The 7,787-nt window shown below is 35.0% G+C and overlaps 2 long non-coding RNA genes across 2 annotated transcripts; one reads left to right on the forward strand and one right to left on the reverse strand.

Moving 5' to 3' along the window:
- The first annotated feature begins 2,252 nt into the window (after positions 1-2,252).
- LOC145732069 (uncharacterized) lies at positions 2,253-3,254 on the forward strand. The gene is made up of 2 exons (XR_014178939.1): positions 2,253-2,856; positions 2,911-3,254. It is a non-coding gene; the product is annotated as an uncharacterized LOC145732069 (long non-coding RNA).
- A 1,663-nt stretch (positions 3,255-4,917) lies between these two features.
- Positions 4,918-5,791, reverse strand: LOC145732071 (uncharacterized). Its single transcript, XR_014178943.1, has 3 exons — positions 5,320-5,791; positions 5,119-5,267; positions 4,918-5,055 (listed from the first exon to the last, which is right to left on the reverse strand). It is a non-coding gene; the product is annotated as an uncharacterized LOC145732071 (long non-coding RNA).
- Positions 5,792-7,787: the final 1,996 nt, after the last annotated feature.

Consider the following 7,787-nt stretch of genomic DNA (forward strand, 5'->3'; position numbering starts at 1 on the left):
TACAAATTGGTATATTGAACCACCCTGTAACTGTCAAAATAACAGAGTTATGGGCGCTGACAAAGTGAAAACTATCATACTGAAACTTTACAGCAAACAACTCAGTTTTAACAGTCACTGACTCGGTTATTCGACATTTTAGGAAAAAATGCTATACAGGGTGGTCAAAAGAGAATATCAAGAGCTACACATTGGTATATTGAACCACCCTGTAACAGTCAAAATAACAGAGTTATGGGCGCTGACAGTCAAATTCAAACAACTGGGATTTAACAGTAAATTACTTGGTTATTTGACATTTGAAGAAAAAAACACTATACAGGGTGGTCAAAATGACCAGTAAGTAGATTTAACCGAAAATGTCTAATTTGCAAAACATGACCAATTTTTACAACTTTGACAGGTTGTGACTTACGAATCAAAATGTTTCTCTGTTTGACTCTTGGAAAAACAATGCAATTTTCATGCCAACATTAAGATATTTGACAGGTGTCAGTCGTTTTGTTGGTTTAAATGCGATATTTTGTTTGCAGCCGAGCACTCCGAAGACTCCGATCAAACCCAGGATCCACAGTCAGCATAAACCCAGCGATTTAGATGGTGTCAGAAAATCGCTGTTTCAGTCATCCAGCAAATGTTCTTCCAAAGGTCGCAACGCCGATTCTTCCGCCCATCATTATAGATAGTTAGTAATTTTTCGACAAAAAAAAAATACTTATTCAGATGTTTTTTTTTACCCATTTGTCAAGAAGAAAGTTTTTCCATCAATACATACAAAAGAATGTAAAAGTTTCTTGACAATTGGTGGATGCGCGAAAAAAAAGACTTTTAAAAAAAAAAAAAAACACATAAAATTGCAAATATTTCTAATTGGAAAATTTGTGACGTCACTACAATCCAGTTTAATTTAAAACTAATAATCCACCAGGAGAGATCTGGTGTTGGCGTCAAAGTTCCTTCACCATATTATAATAACATATTTTGTGACACTCGTTGCTTTGACACTAAATTACTCCCTTACTTGACAAGTTACGTCAAAATGTCATAGAAAACAAGAAATAGAGCAGATTTCAGGCTTTCATAACGTTACCTTTGTTTTGTTACCAAACGGCAACACTATGCATTTTTTCTATTTCATGTTTTTTTCTAGAAGTTGCCGATCGGTAACATTATGCATTTATAATAAGTTTTCTAAAGATATTTCTGTTTTTTATCCTCTAGTATGAGCAAAAATAAGCTACTCACAGACCAGGACCTTGCGGCCTATTGGGAGAATTTTACCGGTCTGAGTGATGACGGATGCGATGTAAGCGATGCAGACAGTTTGGAGGACTGTTCTTTTATACCAGAAAGTGATTTTGATGATGAAAACCATGATCAAAGTGAGGTAACACTGGAAGTTGAAGAAGTCAACCAGCAGTCCGATGATGATGACGATTTGCCATTGTCGACTTTTTTGTCTTCCAAACAGAAAAAGGCACTAAAAAAAGACATTGACTGAAAATCAAAATCTTTGGAGTTTAAATGCGATATTTTGTTTGCAGCCGAGCACTCCGAAGACTCCGAAGACTCCGATCAAACCCAGGATCCACAGTCAGCATAAACCCAGCGATTTAGATGGTGTCAGAAAATCGCTGTTTCAGTCATCCAGCAAATGTTCTTCCAAAGGTCGCAACGCCGATTCTTCCGCCCATCATTATAGATAGTTAGTAATTTTTCGACAAAAAAAAAATACTTATTCAGATGTTTTTTTTTACCCATTTGTCAAGAAGAAAGTTTTTCCATCAATACATACAAAAGAATGTAAAAGTTTCTTGACAATTGGTGGATGCGCGAAAAAAAAGACTTTTAAAAAAAAAAAAAACACATAAAATTGCAAATATTTCTAATTGGAAAATTTGTGACGTCACTACAATCTAGTTTAATTTAAAACTAATAATCCACCAGGAGAGATCTGGTGTTGGCGTCAAAGTTCCTTCACCATATTATAATAACATATTTTGTGACACTCGTTGCTTTGACACTAAATTACTCCCTTACTTGACAAGTTACGTCAAAATGTCATAGAAAACAAGAAATAGAGCAGATTTCAGGCTTTCATAACGTTACCTTTGTTTTGTTACCAAACGGCAACACTATGCATTTTTTCTATTTCATGTTTTTTTCTAGAAGTTGCCGATCGGTAACATTATGCATTTATAATAAGTTTTCTAAAGATATTTCTGTTTTTTATCCTCTAGTATGACCAAAAATAAGCTACTCACAGACCAGGACCTTGCGGCCTATTGGGAGAATTTTACCGGTCTGAGTGATGACGGATGCGATGTAAGCGATGCAGACAGTTTGGAGGACTGTTCTTTTATACCAGAAAGTGATTTTGATGATGAAAACCATGATCAAAGTGAGGTAACACTGGAAGTTGAAGAAGTCAACCAGCAGTCCGATGATGATGACGATTTGCCATTGTCGACTTTTTTGTCTTCCAAACAGAAAAAGGCACTAAAAAAAGACATTGACTGAAAATCAAAATCTTTGGAGTTGAATGAGGATCAGTTACGGTTTTATGGGGATACTGAGTTGTCTGCTGAAATAATGTCATTAGAAACTCCTTCTCAGTTTTTCTCATTCTTTTTCTCAGAAGAACTAATAGCTAAGACTTGTAAGGTAAAAAAAGATTGTCGGTTAAAAGTGGTTCGTGCAGGTCTGTTGGAATCGAGATTTCGTAGTAGTAGGCGAAATTATCTGGTGTTTAAGAAATTTAAACAATATTATAAATCACAATAGTATTTATATTAATTAAGACTGTATAAGATAAAATAGCTGGATAACACAGGGCATGTCGGCCAAATCTTCCAGGTAAATAATTATGTTGTTAGGTGAATAAGATGGGGAATTTACAACCTTTTACAGCTTTTGATTGCTCCAAGTTTAACATTGACGAGGAAAAGTTACTACTGGACACTGTAAACGGACTCCTGCGTATAAGAGTGTATTTGGTACAGCACGAAATTCCTGGATGGACAAGTGTGTCACCCTGACTAATGGACGATCACCCGTGGCACGTTTTTGAATTACCTCGCCACTAATAAGACTTAGTGTGTAAGTTGCGTTGACAGGCCTGTCTGATGTAAGTTTAGTTTTGTTTGTTTCTATTTAATTGTAAGTGTTGTGTGATTATAGTTTACAGGCTTTTGTATTATCGTGCAATGCGTTCTATGTAGATACTAGTATACATATACTGAATATTTATTTAAGATTTACGGGTTTAATTTAAAATCTGGCGTTGATGTCAGGAGTAACCCGTTACAGACTACTGAAGAAACCAACTTATATTCAGTGCAAACTAAGCCTGAAAGACCAACCGTTTTTACAGAGAACGGCATGAAGAATTACTTTGGCATAATTATTTATACATCTCTGGTACACATGCCCAACATCAGATCATTCTGGAGTGAAGAGTTGAGATTTGCACCTATTGCAGATGTGATGTCAGTGAACAAATTTGAAAAAATACGCCAGTTTATTCATTTCAACAACAATTCCACCTTCATTTCTCGTGACCAACCAGGACACGATAGGCTTATAAGATTAGACCTCTCGTTGAATACTTGAACAAAAGATTTTCTTCGGTGGCTTTAGAACAATATCTTAGCATTGATGAACAAATGTGTTCAACGAAGGTTAGACATTATATTGTCACGAATGGAAAATCCGTTAATTGGAAAGATGGACTGATTAACTTAAAAAACATAAAAGTATTCGAGGATTGCGAAATAATAAGCGCACGAGGCAAGGTCGCATCACGATGCACCGAATGTGTCATGCACCGAGTGCACCGTATCGGTGATGAGTCACCACCACCTGCTTTGCAGAAATGTGAAAAACAAGCGACAATAACAAACTGCGTCAGCCGATCAATCGGGTATAAAATACGCCGATTTTAGCAGTATAGGATAAGTGTGAACCGATCAACGGTAGTGCGACCAGCTGACCCGAGAAGTCGAAATGTCGACTCTCCTCGGGAAAAGATCAAGTTAATTAGTCCGTTCTCCAAAGTTATTCAAACGCGAAGTGACCAAGCCAAGAAATGGAATGATAATAATGTCGCAAACATCGCAACGAATTTTCTTTCGGTTTCGCCAGTAAATAAAGTAAAGAGATATTCAAGAGCCGAGAAGAAACATGTAAATGTTGATCAACCTTATCTTATTCAAATGTACAACCAAAATATGGGGGGAGTTGACAGATCAGACCAAAATATCAGCCTGAACAGAATCTCCATTAGGGGAAAAAAATGGTATTTTCCCCTATTTTGCCATTGCATTGATCTGGCTATACAGAATGCATGGCAACTTCACCGTATAAATCTAGGAAAGTTGGACCAATTGGCATTTAGAAGCATAGCGACGAACCTACTAGAAACTTATAAGAAGAGTTCTAGAAGGAGCCCGACAAGACCATCACAAAGTGAACATGAATTTTCCAGATTCGATAGACTAGACCATCTGGTGGAATATCAAAATAAGCAAACCAGATGTCGTATTTGTCACAAGAATTAATTTTTTAGATGTAAAAAATGTTCCGTTGGACTACATCCTAAGGATTGTTTCATTTTGTACCATACTTCATAATTTTATGTAATATATGATCAGTAATCCGATAACAGGGTATTGTCCTACTGTTCCTTTAAAAGAACGTCAGTTTTAGAAAAAACTTGACAACCAAAAAAAAATCTGATGTTTTTTAGAGGTTTAGAGTGTTAAAATAGCCCTATTTAATAAATAAAACCCTTGGTTTCCCAAAAAAAATAGTTTTAGGTTTATCTGGGTTAAGAAGCAGATTTTTTGTCTTTTCAAGAAGTAAAGTATCAAGTAAAAGTAGGTTTATAACAAATTGTAAGAGTAAAAATACCTAGTCTGATATTTACAGTTTCTAGATAGAATTTTAATAGCAGAATGTACAAAACATTACATTTTACTCACAAAAGCAGTCAATTCTGTAATGTACAGTTTTGGGTTCATTGGTTGTAATTTGATCCCATCATGGTGTTGATTACTGAAATCGTGAGAATTTTACAGTAAAAAACTTCCTCAGCAAACATTTTGTATATGTACTTACTTTTATAAAGCACCATATTATCTTGAATAAACATAGTATCCCTTGGTGTTGTTAACCCCACATTTTAAATCACATACAGATAAAGTACATACTCAAATATGTACTCAAATGCATTCTTACTCTCATGAACTGAAGTTCATAAACACATTCTACAAAATTACTTTCAAGATGAAAAAACCCTTGTGTCTTGTAAGTAAATACCTGATACTCCTAAACCTGAAGTCAGATTTTTTTTAGAGATTATATAGCCACACATATCAATAACTTAAAACATTAACAAAAATATCAAACATCTAACATGCATCTAACCTAACCTCAAACTTGGAATTAATCATACAAAAATCGGGTTTATTTCACAGATATTGAAGAAACAATACTTTAAAGAAAATATTTGCCACAATAAGTCGATCAAATCTGCTATTATAAAGTCAAAAATTTAAATTTAAAAAAAGTCATTTTACATTACTTCTTATGGGAAAAAAATTCCCGCGCAAAATTTTAGCACAAACATGGCCCCCAAAGCCAAGTCATGTGTCGCCACTGTTTCTGTATAGAGTCAGTGTAATGTGTTCATTCATAAACGTTTCTACGAGAAATAGTAAAAATCGACAAAGAAAAATAATACACAAAACATGTGATTTAGACAAAGACGGATTTTAATGGTCTCCTAAGAAAAAGTTGGTCCCGCCCCTTCGTTCATTTTAAAGTTGAAGCTGATCGGACTGCCACCTTGAGTGCAGATAACTGCTTGCCACGTGATTGTCACATTGTAAATTGCGACTGGTACCACCTGTTATCTGTCATATACAAAATTGACATTTGAGAGTGCATTTGTCATATTTGTAAACGGTACCCGAGCTGCTTTCTTTCGACATGTGATTTCGGATCAAAACGCGTTATAATCACAACACACATAACCTCAAATTTTATTTTTATTTGTAAATACAGACAACAGAGTTTAGTTTATATTCATAAAATTCATCAATCATTCATCAATGGCTTCCACAAAAAACATTTTAGAGGTTCAGGATCCTGAAACCAACTCATTGATAACGTTTGAGTTAAATGAGGAGGATTATCATCGAGCTACTAATGGTAAGTTTATTCTTATGGATTTTGTATTTAGTATTAATATTTTACGGAAATTTTAGATATGCATTTTGTTCAAATGTTACTTAATAAATTCATGTTGTTGCTTTTTGGCAACATATAGCTAGTTATCATACTGGAACGCAGGGGACGGCAAATATTGAACTGATTGCATGGTGTGTCCGCCTGTCTACATACCTCCTAATTACATGCCGCGATCAAATCGCTGCAAGTGGAGTGCGTAGGAAGGACAAGCGACCATTTTGCTCACTAGGCACGCCTGATTCAATCCGTTTGTGTTATTCAATTTCAACACGTGGTATATTTGAACAGAGTTTTACTGAGTGATGTAAAAATTGTGGTTTGAGTTTTGAAAGGTATGTATTATGCATATATTATGTTGCGTGGCAAAAATTTAGTACACTTATTCCACATTTTAGGAAAAAACACTATACCGGGTGGTCAAAAGAAAATATCAAGAGCTACAAATTGGTATATTGAACCACCCTGTAACTGTCAAAATAACAGAGTTATGGGCGCTGACAAAGTGAAAACTATCATACTGAAACTTTACAGCAAACAACTCAGTTTTAACAGTCACTGACTCGGTTATTCGACATTTTAGGAAAAAATGCTATACAGGGTGGTCAAAAGAGAATATCAAGAGCTACACATTGGTATATTGAACCACCCTGTAACAGTCAAAATAACAGAGTTATGGGCGCTGACAGTCAAATTCAAACAACTGGGATTTAACAGTAAATTACTTGGTTATTTGACATTTGAAGAAAAAAACACTATACAGGGTGGTCAAAATGACCAGTAAGTAGATTTAACCGAAAATGTCTAATTTGCAAAACATGACCAATTTTTACAACTTTGACAGGTTGTGACTTACGAATCAAAATGTTTCTCTGTTTGACTCTTGGAAAAACAATGCAATTTTCATGCCAACATTAAGATATTTGACAGGTGTCAGTCGTTTTGTTGGTTTAAATGCGATATTTTGTTTGCAGCCGAGCACTCCGAAGACTCCGATCAAACCCAGGATCCACAGTCAGCATAAACCCAGCGATTTAGATGGTGTCAGAAAATCGCTGTTTCAGTCATCCAGCAAATGTTCTTCCAAAGGTCGCAACGCCGATTCTTCCGCCCATCATTATAGATAGTTAGTAATTTTTCGACAAAAAAAAAATACTTATTCAGATGTTTTTTTTTACCCATTTGTCAAGAAGAAAGTTTTTCCATCAATACATACAAAAGAATGTAAAAGTTTCTTGACAATTGGTGGATGCGCGAAAAAAAAGACTTTTAAAAAAAAAAAAAACACATAAAATTGCAAATATTTCTAATTGGAAAATTTGTGACGTCACTACAATCCAGTTTAATTTAAAACTAATAATCCACCAGGAGAGATCTGGTGTTGGCGTCAAAGTTCCTTCACCATATTATAATAACATATTTTGTGACACTCGTTGCTTTGACACTAAATTACTCCCTTACTTGACAAGTTACGTCAAAATGTCATAGAAAACAAGAAATAGAGCAGATTTCAGGCTTTCATAACGTTACCTTTGTTT

Source organism: Ips typographus, linkage group LG7, assembly GCF_016097725.1.
Source record: "Ips typographus isolate SLU linkage group LG7, UJ_Ityp_2.0, whole genome shotgun sequence".
NCBI lineage: Eukaryota > Metazoa > Arthropoda > Insecta > Coleoptera > Curculionidae > Ips > Ips typographus.